This window comes from Callithrix jacchus, chromosome 8 (assembly GCF_049354715.1).
Source record: "Callithrix jacchus isolate 240 chromosome 8, calJac240_pri, whole genome shotgun sequence".
Classification (NCBI taxonomy): domain Eukaryota; kingdom Metazoa; phylum Chordata; class Mammalia; order Primates; family Cebidae; genus Callithrix; species Callithrix jacchus.
Genome location: NC_133509.1, coordinates 82434827 through 82459239, shown reverse-complemented (window position 1 = coordinate 82459239; position 24413 = coordinate 82434827). Strand labels below are relative to the sequence as shown.

Below are 24413 nucleotides of genomic sequence, written 5' to 3'. Positions count from 1 at the left end.
CTGGCCAGAATAAAATACATGTGATACAATACAGACATTAGCCACTCTGCTTATCATCTGATATCAAACTGGCAAGGTTCAAATTTGCCCTCAGATGGGCCACGTCCAACTAGGAGTTTCAACAGATGGTCTCTGGGCAAGACAGTCACCCTGAGTAATAGAAAATATAAGAAAGGGAAAGGAGAAAGAGAAAAGCACTGCCTGTGGTAGGGTGGAAAAGGCAAAATGATCAGGGAGGCCAGAGAAAGACCCACCCATTGCAGGGACACTGAAAAGTTCAGGTGGCTCCTTCTCAGTAGCAAAGGGATCCTTTCCAGCAGTCTCACCAGCTCTCCTTTCCCCTTATACGAAGAAAAAAGCTCCCAATGTTCCATGATCCTGTACATGCCTAATCCTGTCAACCACAGCCAGCGGCAAAGAGTGCAAGGCAGATTACTCCAAACAGAATAGCAGTTGACATCCTGTAATGCCAAACCTGTTCTTAGCAAGAAGGGACTTTACCAAGAGCCCTCATTTTTAAATGTACTTCAATTCATTGTTCATTAGGAATGTTCCACTGTTAAGCTATCTTTAGTAAAATTTTGCAGTTTGTGTCAGACTTTGCTGCCTCCCACGTCTAAAGTATAAGCCACAAGGAATTCAGTTTTCCAGAAATTAAGGATCCCATTTGACCTAAAATATTGGTTTACTCTCAGGTTCTCTTGATTAACTTAGCCAATGATTTTTTTTTCCTGCCTAAGCGCACAAGAAAAATGAAACAAAGGGATAGAACACAAAAATTTCAAAAGTCAAATTTTATAACCCCTGCTATATTACTGCTTACTATCAGTTCCTTTTTGACCCATTCAGATGTAAGAGGGCTCCTAGTGGTTTTAAGTCAGTTAATTCCCATATCAAATCCATTCCTGGACCCAGTCTAGTTTCTGTCTCCACTCCAAACTCAGTTTGGATCAGAAATTTGCTCAAAGAAACTCAGAGAGCTCAAGAAACAAATCTGTGGAGCTCTGAAATTTAAGAGGGGACTTACCCACGATCCCCAGCTGCTCTGAGAGATCCATGGACACCTGCAGGTGCCTTGTGTGTTCACTCAGTGCTCCTGGGGGTCGCTAGAAGCCCCACTTCAGATCCCGCTTCTGACACCATCTGATAAAAGAAAATCTTCAGCCGAATTGAATTTAAGAAGTTTAATTGAGCAATGAATGACTCCAGGTGCCTTGTGGTCAGAACAAATTTATAGACAAATAAGATAAAGTGACATACAGGAATCAGAAGTGAGGTACAGAAAGAGGGTACAGGTGGGTGTGTGCCTTAACTGAATGTGGTCTGAACACTCAGTAGTTAATGAGTGGTTGAAGTATGACTAATGCTGGGATTGGCCAACACTCAGTTATTATTACCGGTGCATACTATTAACTTAGGTTTTCAATTTTTTTTTTTTTTTTTTTGAGGCTGGGAATTGCTCTTGTCACCCAGGCTGGAGTGCAATAGTGTAATCTTGGCTTACTGCAACCTCTACCTCCCCACTTCCAGGCTCAAGCAATTCTCCTGCCTCAGCTTCCTGAGTAGCTGGCATTACAGGCATCTGCTACCACACCCAGTTAATTTTTGTATTTTTAGTAGAGATGGAGTTTCACCATGTTGGACAGGCTGGTCTCAAACTCCTGAACTAAGGTGATCCACCCACCTCGGTCTCCCAAAGTGCTGAAATTACAGGCATGAGCCACTGCGGCTGGCCAGCTTTTCAATTTTGTCTATTAAGCTAGGTTATAGTTCATTCACTAGGATTGAAATATAGAAGTATGGAATCCTTCTCAGGCCATATTTGGTTTTCTTTAACAATAGTAATGCTATAGTAGTCTTTTTTCTAATTTCATGTGAAGAGTTATATATTTTGTTATGGAAAATTAATATTTATATAAACAGGTTATTTATTACTATAATAGACTATTGCACATTATTGAGAATATTACATAATTTGCAAATATATAGACATTACCATTCTAAAAGCAAATGGTAAATTCTAAAACATATCTAACCCAAAATATTTTATATACATCATTTTATAACTATAATTTCCCTTATATCATGAGTTAGATAGTCCATCCTGGGGTTGTTTTTAATTTCTTCTAAGAATATCTATATGAAATAGCTTTTTTATTCTCTAAAGATATTGTGAAATCTTACCTGTAAACATTTTGCGGTGTTCATTTCATATCAATAATTAAATGTCATTCAATACTATAGGTCTATAAATTCCCTGGTTCTTTTTCTAGAAACATTTATAACTTATAAACACTAGTAGAAAAGTATTTATTTCATCTTTTTTAACTTAACATAATGCTCTTCATAGTTTCTATTTTCTCTTTCTCTCTCTCTCCCATTTTCTCATTATCTTTCCTCCCTTATCTCTCTTTTGCTTTTTCCATCTCTTTTTTTTTTTTTTTTTTTTGAGACAGGATGTTGCTCTGTCACTCAGGCTAAAGAACAGTGGTACAATCACAGTTCACTACAGCCTCTATGACTCAGGTTCAAGTGATCCTCCCACCTCAGCCTCCCAAATAGCTGGGACTACAGGTGTGTGCCACCACAGTCAGCTAATTTTTGCAGTTTTTGTATAGACAGGGTTTCGTCATGTTGCACAGGCTGGATCTCAAATTCCTGGGCTCAAGCTATCTTCCCACATCAGCTTCCTAAAGTGCTGGGATTACAGGCATGATCCACAACATCAGGCCTCTGTCTAATTTCTTTTTTACGTATAGTTAGAGGAAACTCTTCTATGACTGATCTTGGACTTCCTGGATCAGGCTCTTCTAATCAGACACATGTTTTCCTTTTAAATTGTCTTCCATATATCTTTATTTTTTTTTTTTAGCATACTCATTCTCTGGTTTCTCTGTTTCAGGGATTTAAATAATTTCCTTTAAACAATGTCTAGCATTCTGCACATTCACTTTTACGTCTACATTTTCTAATTCTAACTGTTGTTTTTTTCCAAATGTATTTTTTGTCTTAATATACAGTAGTTCCTCAAATAATACCATTTCATTCAATGTCATTTTGTTATAACACTGCCTAGAAAGAAATCTATTTCTGGCCAGGGCCACCGACTGTGTGGAATTTGTAGTTCTCTCCATGTCTGCCTGGGTTTTCTTCAGGTACACCAGTTTCCTTTGTGAAAAGAAATAAAATTTAAAAGCTGTTGGAACTCTAAAAAACGTTTTAAGCCTTGAGAGAAATATGACTGTAATCTGAGCCACATATTATTACAACTTCTGTTCTCAGATTATAGATTAACTTGCTTTCTTCTTGTGCAATTACTAGAGAGAATGAAACAATGTCAGGGACAAAACCCTCCTGCCTTCTTAATTAGTGACCCTTATTATAGATTAACATCCCCTTTGTTTTGTCCTGCTTTGCTTAGACCAGATGACAGAAAAATCATGATTATTACACCCTCTTTATAAAGTGCTAAATGTACCCTTCCCAAGAAGAAACACTGCCTGTAGCCAGTCAACTGCTATAATTGTATGCCAGCCTATAATACAAATAATGTAATCCTGCTAAACACTCCTCTGTCTCTGCCTATATCAAATCTTGCCTACTTTGGAACGCTGACTCCATTCTTTTGGCATTGGTGTTTTCAGATGGTCTAGCCTCACACTTTGTGCTTGAACAAATTTTCTTTAAATTAGATTCTGATCCTTTTGATTATTTTAGGTTGACCCCTCCTGCATCCCAAAAATGTGCAAGTTTGGTGCTCTAGTATTTAAATTTCCCGGTCTGAGAGAGTGTAGGCATATGGGTGAGTTCACCCTGTGATGGGATGCTGCCCTGTCCAGGGCTGGTTCCTACCTTGTTCTCTGTGCTGCCAGGAGAGGCTCCAGCTACCCACCCCTCTTGACTGGAATCTATGGGTTAGAAAATAAATGAATAATCATTGTAAAATAAAAATTTTTAATAAATCTACAATAATTATATAAATACACAACAATAAATGACACAGTTGCATGGTGACAGGAGGAACTCCTAACAATTTTTGACGTCACCACGCTCAGTCACTGAACCACCAAAATAAGGTAAATAATTATTTGACTTGTTGTATTATTTCTTAAATGTAAATATACCTCACATTTATTTTAATGTTTAATATTATAAGTGTTTTGAGTCTTTATTTAGAAGCTTGGTGATGTTTTTGTGACAAGAAATATAGTGTAGAAACTTTTACTCTTGTTTATATCAATGAGCCTATGGTAAAATTGCTTTCATTATACATTGTTTTACTCAAAATGACAGTTTCCAAGAACCTATTGATGAGGTTAAGTGACAGTTCACTGTATTGTTCATTTTTTAATAACAGATATTGTAATTTTAAATTGTTTACAAACCACTTACACAGTATGAACAGATATTGCTATTATAAAAAATAATGACATATTTCTTTCTGTACCATGGCACAGAAGAGTATTTTAATTTTCTGTTTCCTATTCCATTAATACTTTCTTACTACCTGCAGCATTTAGGGCATGCTTCTTGAGCATGGAGCAGGACAGTAGAAAAGAGCATGAAGCATTTAGAATTTTACTTACTAGGAACAGTAGATTTGTAGGCTTGTAGAACATAATTAACAACTCTTCAAAAATGTTCATTTACTTTTTGGCTTGTTTTGGTGAATGAACTGCTTACTAATCTGCTATTCCAGTACATATATAACATTTCCTATTCCATCCCTTGTAGTTATTTTTTAAAGACTAGATACAAAACCTCATCATTTCTTTGGTAAAACTAGAAACAAACATGGGAATCCTTTGGATTTTAGTAATATTTTTAATTATTATGACAAAAAAACAGGGATAGCAAAGTAATAAACAGGAAAAAAATTAAAAACCTTAATGTACCCCAATTTTTTTTACAATCATGGTATCTGACCTCTATTTTCTCATTTCCCTCTATGATTTCACTTTTGCATTTGCTGACATAGGTAGCATTTATATTAATAATCTCCCAATCCCCATTTATTCTATTAAGTTCTTGCTCCCAAATCCATTATTTGATTTATTTATAAAAAGTGTTTATCCCTTGTCTCACATGTGTCATTTGTAATTTTAGGAATCTGAAACTAAATGTAAAGTTTTGTCATATATTGGAAATTATTTTCTCTTGACATTTCTTTAAAAGTTTTTATGACGGAAGGCAGAAAGATAAACTGATCTCCATGAAGACTGCCTGTGCTAACAAAACTTCAAAAAAAAAAAAAAAAAAAGAAAGAAAGAAAGAAAAAGAAAAGAAAATAGCCAGTAAGGTAGTAGGTAAGCATTTTAAAAGACATGATCACTTGTTGGAGTAGGCTGAAGCCAATACCAGATATTTTTAGCAAAGATAAGTAAACCCATTATAAAACCCTTCCAAAATTCTGTCCCATATATAATGATCTGTGTGGCTCCTTATCCTGAAATTCCTGCAATTTCAGAAATTCTCAACAGTTAGTGATTATCTATGGCTGGTAACAAGGTTTTGATGAATAGTGTTATTATAGCCAAGAGGCACTTAAAAAGTCCTAGATCACACTTGGGTAACTGCATCAGTGTATTACTGGTCCTGCTGTGACTTCATCATTACCATTTTTTTTTACTCCTTTTGTTCATGTCCATGAGTTATACTGCATTCAAAAAATTTTCTAGATATCTGTTTACCTCCCCATCTGACTTCAACATGGCCAAGTCAGGCTGAGAACAGCTGATCCCTTATCTTTTTGAGGATCACTGGTTTGCCATGCCTTACTTAAGCTCCAATTGTAATCTCCGGTGTTGTTTCCTTTCTAGCTACAGCAGATTTCCTGACAAGGCTGATTGGTTGATTGAGTTTCAATGTATTATTCTTACTTAAGTCAAAACCATGATCCCTTAATGTTCCTAATCTGGGAAGCTGTCACCTATAACCAGACAACAAAATGATTGCATTAATAGCAATTACAATAACTAAAATACATTATGTATTTGATATGTATCAGTCACTGTGCCAAGTACTTCATCATGCTTTATCTAATTTAACCCTCATAAACATACAGTTTATATTATTAACTTCATTTTATATGAGGAAGCTGAGTTTCAGAGGGTAAGTAGTTTAAGTTGGGTCACACATCTAATAATGCTAGACAAACATGATCTGAATCCAGCTGGATGGGACTCCAGATCTCAAACACACTTACCAGACTATCTGTTACTATCTGCTTTTAAACATTTTTTCTCTGATTGAATTTTTAAGATAAGTGATTTATTTAAACCCTTAGTCATTTATCCTGATTAATTTCTTCACAGTCTTAGTTTCAACAGTGTGGTGGTATACCAAAGGGCTAATTAAACAGCTAGAGGTACTCTTGGTCTTTTTGTCAGTTTTAATGACTATTACGAATCAATGAAATAACTGGATCAGAATTATTATCTTAATTTTTAAACGGGCCTCCTCTTTCTTCAGCTGTTGTTTCTAGGAGAAAAATTTCACAAATCTATGATTTAAGCTCAATGCCATATTTTAAAAATTATAAGATCTTTGTACCAAGAATAGACTCTTTAATGGTCCGTGCCATTCCTAAAATTATAAGCAGCTCGAATCTAAATCTATGTTCTTAATATTAGCTCTCTGTCTAGTTCCTAGTCTGCATGCATATTCTCCCATCCTCCCTTCTCTTCTTCTTTCTCCTAATTCATCCAGAACTATCCCCCACTGAACTGCCCCTTCAAGTCAAAGTATCTTTAAAAAGTTTCTTTCATCATTATGTCAGTGGTAGCTCTACCAATCTGCACACTCCCAAATGGCTAAGAAATGCTTTTAGATCATCTAATTATGTACTTTTCAGATCCTGATGACTGAGTAATAAGAAGATTATGTTTCATAAATTGATTGGGTTAGATAAGAAGGGACTATTACAATTTTATTATTTCTTTCAACTATTGTTTTGACTATGACTACATTCAGAATAAGATGATTTGTTTTAATATTAGTATATATGAAGCCAGGATAGAGAAAAGAAAGTCAAAGTAATTATTTTCTTTTTAAAAGTGGGATGATGCTAATTTGGCCAAAATATGATTGACTTTGTGTGGCATCAGTTTAATTGTATTAAACCATCAGCAAGAACACAGGTGAAGAAGGTCAGTAGTTATTACTTCTTGATAAGACATATTCAAGGTTTTAATCTCAGTTATATTCCTACAATATTATTATGATTTAAATTTGCAAATGGAGTGGTTTTTAGCTTAGAGTTTATGTGATAAAATACTACCTTAAGCATCAAAACTGGCATCAGAATTGAAGAACACAATTTATTTCCAAAGTAGAAGATAGAAGATATTATTATAATACAATATGTTCTAAATTTTGGTATTAAGAGTCTAGAAAGATCACAAACATTTAAAATTATAAAAATTAGACTACTCAAGAACGTAACCAATAGAAAATCACAGAATATTAATTTTATGTAATACCAATGTGCAATACAGATCATTCAATAAGAAATCTTTGTTACAATTTGATAACTGGATTATTTAAAGTTGTCCACTGTTTCTGTCTCTGACTGACCTGTCAAAATTTAAATATCTGAACATTTTTCTATAGTTTTATGTAATAACTATAAACCAAACTTGAAAAGAAATCACATAATATATTTTAAAATCCAATTCCCATCTGATGTCTCACAGCTTGAGTTTTGTTTCAAGGTGATTTTTAAAAGTTTATATCACCGAGCAATGATGCATAACCATGTGTGGACTAATTTATGCCACAAGCACTCATTTGAGGAGGGAAGAGAGAAATGAAACTTGGTTATGTATACTTGTTACAGAATCAAGTATTGTATCAATATCAAACCATGTTCACAGTGTCACAATTAAAAAAAAAAGAACTCTTTTAAACATTTAATGAGGATATAGTCCCAACAATTGTATACTAGAAATCTTTATATTAAGAAACTTTTACAAATGTATTATAACATGGACAAATTGAAAAAAAAATGGCTAACTCAGCTACAAAATTCAGAAATGTTGGTTTTCTCATGATCCTTTTTAAAATCTCTAATGTTATTCTTCAATATGTAACTCACACACCCACACATATACATATGCATACACATATATGTGTGTGTGCATATAAAATTATACATTCATTGAATCATTTTATTACCCTTATTGTCAGAAATAAATATAAGAATCATCACATAAGCAAGATGGTGGAATAAAAAGCCCTGGACCTTCCTTCCTTATCCATCCACCTACAAATGTATTGATTGACCAACAATCACTGACAAATTCCCTTTGCAAAATATCAGGAACTAATAAAAGAAGCCAGGTCTGGTGGTCAAAGAACAGCCCACTTTGACCCTGTAAAGCTGCACTAAGTCCTGGACATCGGGTATAACCTGAACTATCACTCCACACTCTCATTCTAGCTATGATAAAGATTTTTTACCTAAACTGAAATGGAAAATAAGTAAGGCAAATGCACTATCTATTGCCAAAATCCTGGTCAGATAAATCTTTTCTCTCCATAAGATATTTAAAGGACAAAAACCCTAATAATTCACTGCTGAAAACTTATTGAAGGGCATGAAAAATAGTTTCCTACTGTTTCAAAGTGGGTCTTAACTGGGTAAAGATTGTTAGCTAAAAACAGCACAACTGTTCAAAATCTGTTTGACTTTCTTGACATGGAGGCAATACTTACATTCATTTAAAATAATCAAGGGTATAAGAAAAGGTGAGCTGATATGTAAGTATGAAGGTGTATGACACATATACCAATGGAAAAATTGTGTTAACAAAATTAAATCCTAACTACGAAACTCACCTTTTAGTGAAGTATATTACTGGCGTAGAGAAAAAGTTGAGGGATTCTTCTCAAAATTCAAAATGTAGTATTGGAAATATGCAAAGAATAAGAAAGTAAAATACACATATGGGGGACATAACAGAAATTCACAATTAAACAATTTTGTCTAAAAATAGCAGATCAGGCAAAAAACAGCTGAGAAGCAAAAGTAAAATTTCTAAAATATCCAAAGGTAGAGACCTGAATCTGTGTATTGCTCTAAGAAAAAAAAAGTTGAGAAAAAAAAGCAGGATGGCCTTCTTTCATCTATAACTTTATAAACCAATATGAAAAAAAAACATGGTGCATGCCAGTTGTAAACACAAAAATGCTGCAGTTGAATTTAACCATCCAATGAAAACTGTTTCATTCGCTTTTGCATAATAGCATGACATGTATTTCTGGGTATAAAGGAGTTATTTGTAGTTTACCAATGATCCTTTCAAGAATAACTCAGATGGAAAATATAAAAATGTATGTTTTTACTGACTTTGGAGAACTGAAGAATCAACCTCAAGTAGAGAAGACAAAAGAACTGTGAAGAGATGACATGACATGCTATTGCCTTCTTCCCTCTGGATACTTTCTGATTCTGCTTCCTAGGCAAGAGTTCAAGAATCTGGATTTTTCCTGAGAAAAGCTTACTTTTGAGAAGCAGAAAAGAAATAAGATACTTCAATCATAAGGCTAAACAGACTTGAGTAACAACCAAAAAAAGGGATAAAAAGAGAAACTTCCAGTGAATGTCTCACTTTCAGGAACATAAAGTTGAACAACTAATCAAACAGGAAAACACCTTCATTAAGAACTAAAAATTAGGTGAGCAATCACAGTTGTTAGTTTTAATATCATATCAAGAAAAGAGGCATTGAAGGTGGTAGGAAAGACAGTCTTGGATTGCAGAGACTACCCCTCCCCCATCCCCAGAAGCAGCTTTATGGTGCAAAAAGAGAATCTGTATTCTTGGGGGAAGGAGAGCACAGTGATTGTGGGACTTTGCTTTGGAACTCGGTGCTCCCCTGTTACAGCAGAAAGCAACACAAGGCAAAATTCAGCTGGCACCCATGGAGGGAGCATTTAGACCACTCCTAGCCAGAGGGAACATGTCCATCCCAGCAATAGAAACCTGAGTTCCAGAAAACTCCACCACCATAGGATAAAGCAATCTGGGGTCCTAAACTTGAAAGGCAGTGAGCCAGTGGACTCGCAGTGCACATGACCTAGTGAGACACTAGCTAGGACAGTCATGAGAGTGCTGGCATCACCCTTCTCCCAACTCCAAGCAGCCCAGCTCACAGCTGTGGGAGAGATTTCTTCCTTCTGCTTGCGGAGAGGAGAGGGGAGAACAAATAGGCTTTTGTCTTGCAACTTGGACACCAGTTGAGCTGAAGTAGAATACAACACCAGGCAGAGTTCAATGGCCCACATTCCATGCCCTAGCTAGCATGACAATTCTAGACCCACCCTAGGCCAAAAGCGAACCTGCTGCCTTGAAAGGAAGGACCTACTCTTAGCAGGATTCATTACATGCTGACTCAAGAGTCTGTGGGCCTTGAATTTGTACTAGCAGTACCCAGGCAGCACTCACAGTGGGCTTTGGGTAAGACTCAGGGCCATGGTGGCCTCAGGTGTGACTCAGCTCATCCCCGGCTGTGGTGACCATGAAGAGAGTATCCTGCTTGAGGAAAGGAGAAAGAAGAGTAAAGGGGACTTTGTCTGCAGCTTGAGCACCAGCTTGGCCACAGTGGAGCAGAGCACCAAGTGGTGTCCTGGGGTCCCTGATTCTGTGCTTTGCTCCTGAATGGCATTTCTGGACCTGCTGTGGGCCAGAGGGGAGCTCACTGCACTGAAGAGAGATACCCAGGCCTGGCAGCATTTACCATAAGCTGACTAAAGAGGCTTTTAGCCTTGAGTGAATATCAGTGATAGCCAGACAGTACTCGCCATGGGCCTGGGGCAGTAGTGGTCAATGGGGAAAGACTAGTTCCGCAGGAGGAAAGCAGAAAGGGGAGGGAAGAGTGAGAAGAACTTTATCTAGAGGCTAAGGTGCCGCAATTCCCTTTGAATACTCAGAAAGCCTTCCCAAGAAGGACAGGTACAAACAAGCCCAGACTGAGAAAACTACAATAAATACCTGACTCTTCAATACCTCGACATCAAAGAACATTCACAAGCATCAAAAAAAAAATATGACCTTACCAAACAAACTAAAGTAACAGAGACCAAATCCAGAGTGACAGATATATGTTATCATTCAGACAGAGAATTCAAAATAGTTGTTTTGAGGGAGCTCAACAAATTTTAAAGATAGCACAGAGTAAGAATTCAGAATCCTATCAGATAAATGTAACAGAGATTAAAATAATTGAAAAAAAGCAGAAATTGTTGTGCTTAAAAATGCAACTAATATACTAAAGAATGCATCAGTCCCTTAACAGCAGAATTTATCAAGCAGAAGAAAGAATGAGTGAGATTGAAGACAGAATATTTGAAAATACAGTCAGAGAAGATGAAAAAAAAAATGAAGCATGCCTCCAAGAAAATAGCCTGTCTCTAGAAAAAGCATGCCTCTAGAAAATAGCCTCTAAAGGACACATCTAAGTGTTATTGGCCTTAAAAAAAAGGTAGAGAGAGAAATCAGGATAGACAGTTTATTCAAAGGGATAATAAGAAGAAACTTTTCAAACCTAGAAAAAGATATTAATATTTAAGTACAAAAAAGTTATAGAATACCCGAGGGATTTCACCCAAATGAGACTACCTCAAGGCATTTAATAATCAAACCTCAAAAGGTCAATTATAAAGAAAGGTGCCTAAAAGCAGTAAGAAAAAAGAAACAAATAGCATACAAAGGTGCTCCAATACATCTGGCAATAGGCTTCTCAGTGGAAGCCTTACGAGCCTAGAGAGAATGGCACGATATTTAAGGCGCTAACGGAAAAAAAAGAAAAGAAACATTTACCATAGAATAGTATAACCACAGAATATATTTTTCAAGCATAAAGGAAACTTAAAAACTTTCCAAGCAAACAAACACTGAGGTATTTCAACACCAAACCTGTCCTACAAAAAATGCTAAAGGAAGTTATTCAATCTGCAAGAAAAGGATATTAACAAGCAATGAAAATTCATTTGAAGATACAAAATTCACTAGTAATAATAAGTACACTGACAAACACAAAATATTATAACACTGTAACTGTGGTGTGTAAACTCATATTTTGAGTAGAAAGACTAAAAGATGGACTTATAAAAAATAACTATAGCAAGTTTATAATACATAGACAACTTGATAAGATATACATAGAAAAAACAAAAAGTTAAAAAGAAAGAGTGATAAAGTGCATAGTTTTTATTAGTTTTCTCATTCCTTGTTTGTTAGTTTGTTCATTTCTGTGATCAGTTGTCATCAGTTTAAAATAATAGGTTATAGATATTATTTGCAAGCCTTATATAACATGAAATAAAAAAACTTTCAACAGATACACAAAAAATAAAAATAAATAAATTAAAACATACCACCATAGAAAATCACCTTCACTAAAAGGAGGACAAGAAAGAAAGAAGGAAGAAAAGTGCAGACCACAAAACAACCAGAAAACTAACAAAATGCCAGGAGTAAGTCCTTATTTATCAATAATGACATTGAATGTAAATAGACAAAACTCTCTAATCAAAAGACAGAGAATGGCTGAATGTATTTAAAAAAACAAGACTCAATGGTCTGTTGCCTAAAACACACTTCACCTATAAAGATGCCCATAGACTAAAAAGTATGGAAAAAGATATTCCATGAAAATAGAAACAGAAAAAGAGTAATAGTGGCTATATTTATAACAGACAAAACAGATTTCAAGAAAAAACTATAAAAAGAGACAAAGAATATCATTACATAACAATAAAATAGTTAATCCAGAAAGACAATATAACAATTGTAAATATATATGCACCTCACACTGGAGCAATCAGTTACATAAAGCAAATAATATTAGTGCTAAAGAGAGAGTTAGAACTTTTTTTTTTTAAGATGGAGTTTCACTCTTGTTACCCAGGCTGGAGTGCAATGGCACAATCTCGGCTCACCGCAACCTCTGCCTCCTGGGTTCAGGCAATTCTCCTACCTCAGCCTCCTGAGTAGCTGGGATTACAGGCACACGCCACCATGCCCAGCTAATTTTTTGTATTTTTAGTAGAGATGGGGTTTCACCATGTTCACCAGGATGGTCTCGAGCTCTTGATCTCGTGATCCACCCGCCTCGGCCTCCCAAAGCTGGGATTACAGGCTTGAGCCACCACGCCCAGCCGCGAGTTAGAACTTTTTATAATAAAAGTTGGAGATTTCAACCCTCTACTTCCAACGTTGGACAAATTCACCAGAGAGAAAATCAACAGATAAACTTTGGACTCAGTCTGCACTACAGATCAAATGGACCTAAGAGATATTTACAGAACATTTTATCTAATGGCTTCAGAACAGACATTCTTCTCTTCAGCACATGGATAGTTCTCAAGGATAGACCATATATTAGTTCACAAAACAAATCTTAATTGAAATCATATCAAGTCAGCACATGGATAGTTCTCAAGGATAGACCATATATTAGTTCACAAAACAAATCTTAATTGAAATCATATCAAGTATCTTGCTGACTACCATTCAAAAGATCATTAGAAGCTACTATGTACACCTATATGTATGCCAATAACTTGGAAAACCTAGAAGAAATGGATAAATTCCTAGACATACAACCCTTCAAGACAAGAATGGAGAAATCCAAAAGCTGAATGACACGTAATGAGATTGAAGTCATAATAAAAAATCTCCCAGCAAAGAAAAGCCTGAACCCAATGTCTTCATTTTTTAATTTTACCAACATTTACCAAACATTTAAAGAAAAGCTAACAGTAATCCCACTCAAACTGTTCCAAAACACAGTGGAGGAGGTACTGCTTAAAACTCATTCCACTAGACAAGCATTAGTCATGCCAAAACCAGGCAAAAACACATTTAAAAAGAAAAACAATAGAACAAACTACAGGCCAATACCCCTAATAAACACTGATGCAACAATTCTCAACAAAATTATAGCAAATGAAATTCAACAACACATTAAAAAGATCATTCATCATGACCAAGTAGGATTTATACCTGGGATGCAAGATGGTTCAACATATGCCACTCAATAAATATGATCTCTCATATCAACAGAATGAAGAACCATATGATCATTTCAACTGATGTCAAAAAAAGTATTTAGTAAAATTCTGCATCATTTCATGATTAAATATAAACCTCAAGAAACTGGAAATAAGGACAAGGATGCCCACTTTCACTACTGTTTTTAAACATAGGATAGGAAGTTCCAGCTAGAGCAATCAAACAAGAGAAAGAACTACAGGGCATTCAAACTGGAAAGGAAGAAGTCAAATTATCCGTGTTTGCAGATGATATGGTATTATATTTGGAAAAAACTAAAGACTCCACTAAAAAAAAAAATTTTAGAACAGATAAACAAGTTCAGTAAAGTTGCAGGATGCAGAATCAACATGCAAAAATCAGTACCATTTACTTATGACAATAGAAAACTGGATATGTTTGATATTATTTAATATCTTCTTTAATCATCAAAATAAATCCATAAAATTTAAATGGCATATGAGGAAATGTCTTTTAAAATTATTTTATTCTATTTGTTTATTTCTTTGTAAACCTTTACCTTGTTAAAATGTCCACTTGAAAATATGTAAAATATTTTTTGTGCTGTTTTTGTTGTTGATATTCTTTCAACAATAAGGCTTCCAAAGAAAAATTACATTGCATACACTATAGTTGGAAATTTTGGAAAACAAATGAGTATTTTTTGCAAGTGGTTTCTCTGTTCTCTAGCCTGGAGACTGTCATTCACACCCTACCGCCTTCCTTAAACAGGAATTTCCAAGGCCTGCTTTTGTCCTTGTCCAGAATCTCCACTCATAGTGGATGCTCAGTAATGGATATATATGGCTGGATGGAAGGATTAAGATAATCATATATTCTATTTAATGTTTCTCTACCTGCTTTTATCTCTTCAGTGCTTTATAATATAATCCTTTCCTCTTCAGAAAATTCACAAACACATCAACTGGATAATTATGATAGGTATATTAATTTATCTTTATACTCAGATAGTAGTGCTTATGGCAATAAGGTCCATCGAATATAATTTTAAGTAGTATTATTACTATTGCTTTTGAGAATATATTACTTTCTTATTTTTTGAGAATCATTATTTTCAACAACTTTTTGAGGAACAGAATGCAGCTAATCCTCTCTGCCTTTGCGTTTGGTTCCCTAGGTTTTTGGTGTAATGAAAATGCACTGAAAAGATGTTACATGTTATCCCATCAGTTTTCTCTTCTTACCCTGTGTCCTTGGTTTGCTATATTTATATTACCATTGTAGGATACTTTTGACAGATATTTTGATTGTTTGCTTGACACAGTTTACTTACACCTTCTTACATTCTCCTAAATTCTTCATTTAAAATAATTAAATCAAATACATTTCATTTTTGTATTTTTATTTGATGCATATGTATCTATGTGTGTGTGTGTATGCATGTACATGTACATGCATACACGTGTATACGTACACGTACATGCATACACACACACACATAGATACATATGTTAGGGGCTTTTAGTAGAAGTATCTCAACTGTTTCAGTTTCATCAAATAGGTTTTAATTAATTATTTATTTATTTATTTTGAGACGGAGTTTCGCTCTTGTTACCCAGGCTGGAGTGCAATGGCGCGATCTCTGCTCACCGCAACCTCTGCCTCCTGGGTTCAAGCAATTCCCCTACCTCAGCCTTCCGAGTAGCTGGGACTACAGGCGCGCGCCACCATCCCCAGCTAATTTTTGTATTTTTAGTAGAGACGGGGTTTCACCTTGTTGACCAGGATGGTCTCCATCTCTTGACCTCGTGATCCACCCGCCTCGGCCTCCCAAAGTGCTGGGATTGTAGACATGAGCCACCGCTCCAGGCCCCAAATAGGTTTTTATATCTGTAGACGGTCTTATATTTGTATTGTATGCTATGATAGCTTTATCACAGTTACTTTGTTTTCCATAAAAATTATTTTCCTAAGGCCATATATTATTGTTTGTTTATTTATTTATTTATTTATTTATTTTTGAGACAGTTTCACTGCTGTTAGACTGTAGCTGGAACTACAGGCACGCACCACCATGCTCAGCTAACTTTTATTTAGTAGAGACGGGGTTTCACCATGTTGACCAGGATAGTCTCGATATCTTGACCTCATGATCCACCCGTCTCGGCCTCCCAAAGTGCTGGGATTACAGGCCTGAGCCACCACGCCCGTCCTATAATGTTTAATTAGTCTTTCAGCTTGAGGATCAATTGGCTATTAATGATCTCTGGGAAAAAATTTGTATTTTCCTTCATAACTACCATACAGCAGAATATTTACAATAATGTTAATAACTTTCTCCAATTAAGTGTTTGTTTCCTGCTATTCTTAAAAAGTCTTAGCCTTTCATCAAAGAACAACACCCTTCTTAAATCATTTCTGAAAACAGCTGTAATCTTTTGACCATCTGGTGTCACTGCATAACAAATACTACTCACTAGTCATAGATTAGCTATTTTCCTTTTGTTGTATTTATAATTAAAATATATTTTATTTATGTCATTAAAATTTCTGAATGCACACAACTATTTGCTCTTATGTTTCTGTATTTGGTAATAAACTACTTTCTACTAATTTAAGGGAGCTAATCATATGAAATAATGGAATAACAAGCAATATGCATATAATATATCTGCAGGATATATGTAATATTAAATATGGTTATGAAAACATGACAGCATAAGTAATAACAGACAAGGTCTAAAACAAACTTGGCAACTAGTTGTCCTTTGGCAGGAGCGAACATCTGAAAAGTTAATTACTTGTAGAAGGTCTGGATTGAATGAGGTAAGGAAATTCTTTTCCTTCTAATAAAAATCAACGTGCCAATAATATCAACTGAATGTTTAGTATTGGGAGAACATGTCAGTGCTGACAAACTTCATAAGCATTCTAGCAAGAGACATTGCCATTATGGTTGTCCAAAAATTTGTAATCAGTCTACAAGAAAGAAATTGCCATTTATGCACAGAGGTAAATAGAAGGGAGAAATGTACACTAGTAAGATAAAAGGTAAATGTAAAACTGTAAGCATGAGCTATAAAGGAAGGGAAGTTCAAATTTTTAACTAAAGGTCCTGCTTTAAGATTTTCTAACTCATTTGTGTTATGAAAATTTTGCAAATCCATACTGTTTTTTTTTTTATTTACTCAGCATCATCAATACCATTATTTTTTTCTTAAGGAATTCAGTTAATTCATCAATGGAATTATGTTTTCACAATCATCTCCACTGACTTCTCATGCTTTTTTGTTCAGCTTGTTTTTTCTAACACCTTTTCTCTAGTGCCTGTCTTCTTTATTCTAGGCATATATTCATGGCTGAAAAATCAGTTTCTTAGGCATATTTTCCAGTTGAGTTCCTTTCCACTTTGACAAATGGTTTTGAACGAACTCTTCTCACCTTTTTCAGCTCTCTTTTAAAAGTATCCACCAAAATGGGCCAATAGATTTTCTTTTTAGTTGCAGTTACAAATTTCTACCTATTTTTCTAGGTACGTGTGTTCTCTCAAATTCTAGGGGACTTCCAAGGTCCCTCAAGTCTTCACTTTTTTCCCCATAAATTTCAGCTTTCTGCTGCCCTCTCGTGGCCTTCTATGGCATGTAAACATTTAATCCTGCTGAAAACATAAATCCAGAGTTTTACCTAGAGGGAAGTAGAGCAATGATTCTGAAAATTTAGTGTGTATCAAAATCTCCTGGGAAGATTGTAAATAGAATGTAAGTTACAGAGTCTCTCACTAGGAGATTATGATTCTGTATTTAATAGACAGTCAGTGTTATTCTGATTCATGGGGACTATAAACCACATCTCAAGAAACCCTGAAATAGGAAAATCAGACTCAAGATCTTGGTCATAAACTCTCTGAATAAGCAAATCTTGAAACAATGCTATTATTTTAGAAAAAAGGTTTTTTGCATGCCTTTCAATTTAAATGTTTTAATTTTTATGTAAACAGCAAAACAAAAAAATAGTATTTTGAAGTTATCTAATTGATATTCAAAATTAGAGCAAAAGTTAAAGAAATATAAATACCTAGGTACAAGTAGATACAATGACCTCTAACTTGTATACATTAGCTAACTCTTCTTATTCTTAGAGTTATCTGCTCTGGCCGAATTTTGTTGTTGATTAGTCAGTAGGACAAGTCAGATCTTTCTTGCCACAATCAAATAATTCCAACAAATGTAATGATCCTATTTGCAAGTATCAGGTCAATAGTCTTTAAATATTAGGTTTTTTTTACTCTAAAAAAATATAAAACCTGCTTAAGTGTGTAGAATGAGACACAATATTAAATTTTTCACTGATGTCTAAAACATTTATTTGCCTCAGTTTCTAAATGTATGATTCATAAGCTTAGCCTACATGAGAATTACCTTATAACTTTAGAATATACCTGTACTTTGGTGTCACTTGCAGATATTCTGATTTAATTGATCTGGGTATCAGGATTTTTGAAACCCCTCTGTCGCAGGTGAGTTAATGCTTTGCCTCATCTCCAGTTACCATCATTTTTATCTTTGAATTATTCATAGAGTATGTAATTTCTAAGCCACAGTAAAATTGGCTGGAGGATATTCATGATTATGGTACATCTGCTAGGCTCAGTATTGGGGGGCAAGCTTGTTAAAGCAGTCTTCCAGTCTTTCATCTTTAATAAGAAGCCTGACATTTTCCAGAGTATTGCAGAACAAAGGACCCTGAGTCCTTTATCATTTTTTCTCAAAAACAGTTGAAAATAATAAAAAGCTAGAAACCGTACTTTTTTTTCTGTATCTATTGCTTTTGCTAATAACACATAGTTATCTTACTCTCTTAATTCTGATTCTGGGATTCAAATCTATACCTATGTTGGTCCTAACTTGCATGGCATAGGTCATTTGTATCCTTCTCTATAAAGGATTGATACATCATCTTAGAAATTGGAATTCTAAAAATAGTTATATAGCTAAAGATTTGACAGCGTTATCGTTGGGATGTAAAGTGGCTTCAGATCACATATAAACGAAGATATTTTCTGAGTTTAGCCTCATCAGCATAAATTTGTCTAAAATATGGATTTAACATTTTACAATAATTTAGAACTCTAAATAGTCATCAATCTGTAAGGCTAGAATGAAGGTATACTTAATAAAGTAAATAGCTGCGTACATTAAACGTGCCCATTGTCCTTAGCTAATATTAAGTTGCAAGGTAAGCAGTGTGAAGGACAACGCTTGCCTAAAGCTACAACATGGAAGTATTTTAGCTACTTTAAAATGCTGCATTAATTCTTTATGTTATTCAGATTGTGAAGGAGAGAAGAAAATTAAGGCAGTCCTGCAGGTTTGCACTTAAGTCTTTAATGTACATTTTTAATTGAAAGATAAATTTAAGTAGGAATTTGGACTGCCTTTTAAATAAGGTCAAAAATCTGGCTGAGAGAAAGGCCCTTATCATAAATCCTGTGCTCAATTTTTTCCAGAGAAGAGTGAACACAAATGTAATGAGACAAAGAAATTGTTATACTCTTAGTAGTTTGTGCATCTTCTCTCTGAAGGAGAAAGAGGGAAAAATTCTCAAAAATTATTTGTCTTGAGACAGTTGGAAGAGTGAGTATGTTCCCTCCAGAAAGCCAGGGACCATATGCAGAGGAAAGTGAAGCAGATTGAGGCCAAATAAAGAGAAGTCATGTAAAGTAGTTATTTCCAGAAAATGAATACAATAAATTATAGGTGCTTTTCACACTGCTGATAAAGACATACCCTAGACTGGGCAATTTACAAAAGAAAGAGGTTTAATTGGACTTACCAATCCATGTGGTTGGGGAAGCCTCATAATCATGACAGAAGGCAAGGAGGAGCAAGTTACGTTTTACATGAAGGGCAGCAGGCAAAGAGAGAATGAGAATCAGGCGAAATGGGTTTCCCCTTATTAAACCATCAGATCTCTTGAGACTCATTCACAATCCTGAGAACAGAGAAGGAAAGAAACACCCCCATAATTCAATCACCTAACACTGGGGTTCCTCTCATGACATGTAGGAATTGTGGGAGTTACAATTCAAATGAGATTTGGGTGAGCTAAATCACATGAAGATGCAAGGAATCTTTTGTGGAAAATGGTGAAGCAGCTGCTTATTTGTTCCAGATTGATGGAGAACAAGGTGGAGACAGAGGATAACATAGAAATGTTAACTACAGGCTAATCTTCAGAAGTTACAAGGAGTCCTCCTGATTCTCAAATATTACAAATCAAGTTTAACTAGGTTTCTGAATTGGCAGGGGTGCCAGCTTGCAACTGGTTTACTAATTAACATAAAACCTCTACATTTAATAAAACTCATTCAGTTTTGTTGTTTTCTTATGCACCACTGTCACTGGCTCAAGGTATAATCACTGAAACAAATAGTTTCTCCAGTCCATGTCCTAAAGAAGTCTATTCCTAAAATGGACTTAACTCCCTTACAGATGAGTAGGGCTTGGAAAGAAGATCTTTTCTTGAGCTTTGATTTTGTAATCTACAGTTGCTGCACCAAGTCTCAAAGACTCTAGCTTAAAGTAGTGAGAACAAAATAAAGAAGCTCGAAATAGGGTGCACAAACACGTGACTAAATACAATCTTGACGTAAATGACTGTCTACTTTATATTCATGTTGAAAAACCCTTCTCCTCCCAGGTACATTTTATCCCTGTCCTCTTCATGTCTAATTTTCATAAAAGAGTTGCCTGTATTTACTGTGACCATTGACCCCCTTTCCACTCTTTCTTAAACCCATTGCAATCATTCACTTTTTACTGTATCTTCAAAATAAATTTTACCAAGGTGATCAGTGACTATTACCTGGATAACTCAATGGGATTTTAAAATTTATAAAACTTTCATCTTTTCTGAATTCTCTCTTCTATCTGTGTCTCTAACACAACTCTCAATTGATCTTCTTCTGCCTTCTCCCACATCTTTACCAATTCATTTTCACTTATCTGATATTTAGATTCAGGATCTTAGTTTACAGGCCAGCAACTACAGCCTATGGGTCAAGTCCTATTGGCTTCTTAATATCTTTAATAAAGATTTATTGGAACACAATAATGCTCATTCATTTACATTTTGTCTGTGGCCAATTTTGCACTACAATGGCAAATATGTAGTAGCAACAGAGACCATTTGACCTACAAAGCCTAAAATATTCACTATCTGGCCCTTTATAGAAAAAAATGTTGACTCCATTTATAGTATTAAATATTAGGCCAGTTTCTCATTTTCTAATAGTTTTTAATATAAATTTCAAAAACTTCTCCACCTTCAATCTGTATATGTAAACAGATGACTTTCAAATTTATTTACTCAGTCTAGATGACAATTCAGACTTTTAAATCTATATATCCACCTGCACTTCCAATAGTTCTAATAGGATGTCTCACAGATACTTCAAAGTCAGATTCAAAATTTTTGATTTTGAATTACACACACTCACACACACATACACACACACACACACACACACACACGAACTTGCCCTCATTAGCTACTCTCCTTAATGAATGATGCAACCATTAATCCAAGTGCTAAAATCCAAAGTCTGCCATTCACAGCATCTCCTTTTCTCTCCACTTCACCAACGGTAGGCTAGCAAGTCCAATCAAGTCTACATTTTAATGTATCTCATAGGTGTCTAATTGTATCTGTATATATTAATGCAATCTTCATATAAGTATCTCTCATCAGGACAAATGCAATAACCCCTTCACTGGTCTTCCTGCATCCATTTGTATTTCTACTCTATTTTTTGCATTTTAAAAAGGAGAGAGTGAGGAGTGTCTTTTTTCAAAATGCAAAAATTATTAACTGTTCTCTGTGAGATGTTGTTGTAGTTAACATATTTATGGTATGCTGACCCACATGCATTTAAATTTGCTCTCTCTATTTTTTCACTTCTACTTTGAAGGAATACATAAGACTTTATGGAACTTAGATATTTAGGCAATATCTAAAATAATTATGTATTAGATCTTTTAAACTCCTACCTAGTGATATATACCTATATACAGAGTTGTAAGTTCTGTATATAGTGTATATCTCTTCCTGGTAGAATGCTTTATTTATAAAGCAGATGTATTTCTGCAAACTATAAATATCTCAGATTAAACCTTTCTGAATTAACCTTAGCAAGCCTACTCTTTTAAACCTGTATTTCTATAGTAAGCTAGTGTATATCAAATGTGAATGTAAAGGACGTGAAGAATCCCGGTCCCACCACACACACACACACACACACACACACACACACAAACACAGAATTTTGCACAGTATTGGGTCACCGTTTTAAGTAGATTAAATCTGGTACTTAATCCAGTCACCCCCCTCATCCCCACCTGGGTCCTGACATATAACTTTATCTGCGTCAGCCTGATCCTGAACTCCCACATCATTATCAGAAAATGGCTGGTTTTAAGTCACACACTGAGTTCTGGGTAAATTTCCCCAATAATAACACATATAATATAAGTAATGTCTATTTAGAATAAACAATTATTTATTAAGTAAGTAATTTATCATTAATAAAATGAATTTGAATGTTTATTCTTTGTGACCTACTATGCGGGTTCATCAAACACCCGCTCCTTTCTGTCTCCAAATTTATCCTAGTTCTCGCTAATCCCTGGGAGAGAAGTTGCTGAAATATTCAAACGACATAAGCCTTTTCCTGTACCTTCAGCAATTAGTTCACTGGCCTGTCCAATTACCTGACTTAAAATACATGCCTGTTGTTTGGAAAATCTATAGCAGCTACAGGAAGTGGGCTGGGATCAATTAAGCCAACCATATCAATCAGTGGCTCTAAGCCTCTATTTTAGTTTAATTAATTAATTATTCATTCATTCACTTACAATTTGAATGCCAAGTTCTACTGTGTACCAAAATCCTTGCTAAATTTGAGGAATGCAGCAGTGAAAATGAAAGTAAAAAGAGATGAAACATCCCTAATTTCATAGAGGAAAGGTACAGATGAAAGAAACATAAATAACTGTAACATGGAGTATGCAAATTGGAATGACTGTTTTGAGGAAACACAAGGAAGAAGGGTGAGAAGTGTCTATTCTTAAATGGTTGATTAACACATTTCTCATTAATAAGTTTATATTTAAATAGGAATGTAAAGAATAAAGGGGACAAGTGATGTCATTAAATAGAGAAAACATCCTGGTCAGCAAAACACAGGCAAGCTATGGACATTTTAGGGTGTTCAGGAATACCATTGAGGTGGTGAGTCTAGAATAGATTGAGCAAGGAGAGTGATAAAAGGCATCACCAGAAAGAAAATAATGAAGGAGAGGTTTTATAAAACCTTATAGGGTGTTAAGGGGACTTTAGCTTTTCTTTTGAGTGAGACGAGAAATTATGGGGATTCTAAGCAGAAGAGTAACACAATATGACATGTTTTTAAAAGGATCACTCTAAAGTCTGTATAGAGAAGAGAATGTAGAAAGATAAGGGTGAAAATAAAAGCCCAGTCAAGAAGTTTTGCAAATTTCCATTGAGAGATGATAGTGGCTTAAACCATTTGACAGTCATGGAAATGATGTGAAGTGTTCAGATGGATGCCTTTTGACTGCTGGATCAAAAAACTTGGAACTGGAATGGATAGTAAGTAGGAAATACAAATAAGAGAAAGATACTTTTGATATGAGAAAACTGGAAAAATAAATCTAGCACTGGATTTATTGCAAGAAGTACAAGCTTTGGGAACAGGAGTTTCATTTTGGACATGTTAATTTTGAGACGGCCCTTAAACCTTCAGTAGAGATGTTGCGTGTACTTTTGGATATGAAAGTGTAAAGTTCATGTCACAGCATTTATATGGAGATGTAAATCAGAAAGTCATTAGAGTACAGTTCGTATTAAAAGCCATCTAACTAAGTGAAATTGCTGAGGGACTCAGTATGGGTAAAGAGGAAAAAGGCCTGAAGATTGGGCTCTAACAATGAAAATATTAAAAGGTTGAGGAATAAGAAGGAACCAGTAAAGGAGATTGACAAAGGAGCAACCAATGAGATAAGAGAAAAACTGGACAAACATGGAGCTTCAGAATACAAGTGAAGAACATTTATCGAAGACCAAAGAGTGATCACTTCTTTTAAATCCTCTGATAGGTCAAGCAAGATAACAATAAAAATTACCATCGAATTTACCAATATGGAAATAATTAGTGATGAAGAGTATTTTTCATAGAGCAGTGAGGAAAAAAGGTCTAATTTAAATAGTTTGTGACAAAGAAAGTCCAGGCATGACTTTGGAGGAGGCCTTTCAGTACAGTGGTGGATAATAACAGGTCTGTAGCTGGGGAATACATGGAGTTTTAGGAGAGAATTTT

At 35.0% G+C, this 24413-nt stretch overlaps 1 pseudogene across 1 annotated transcript in view; it reads right to left on the bottom strand.

The window, feature by feature from the left end:
• Positions 1–2800: 2800 nt before the first annotated feature.
• LOC100404310 (mitochondrial import receptor subunit TOM40 homolog) overlaps positions 2801–24413 on the bottom strand; it is a 112125-nt pseudogene continuing 90512 nt past the window's right edge. The window contains exons 2-3 of the transcript XR_004729883.3: positions 3853–3908; positions 2801–3168 (exon numbers count right to left, since the gene is read on the bottom strand). The product of XR_004729883.3 is annotated as a mitochondrial import receptor subunit TOM40 homolog (transcript). The remainder of the gene's footprint in view (positions 3169–3852; positions 3909–24413) is intronic.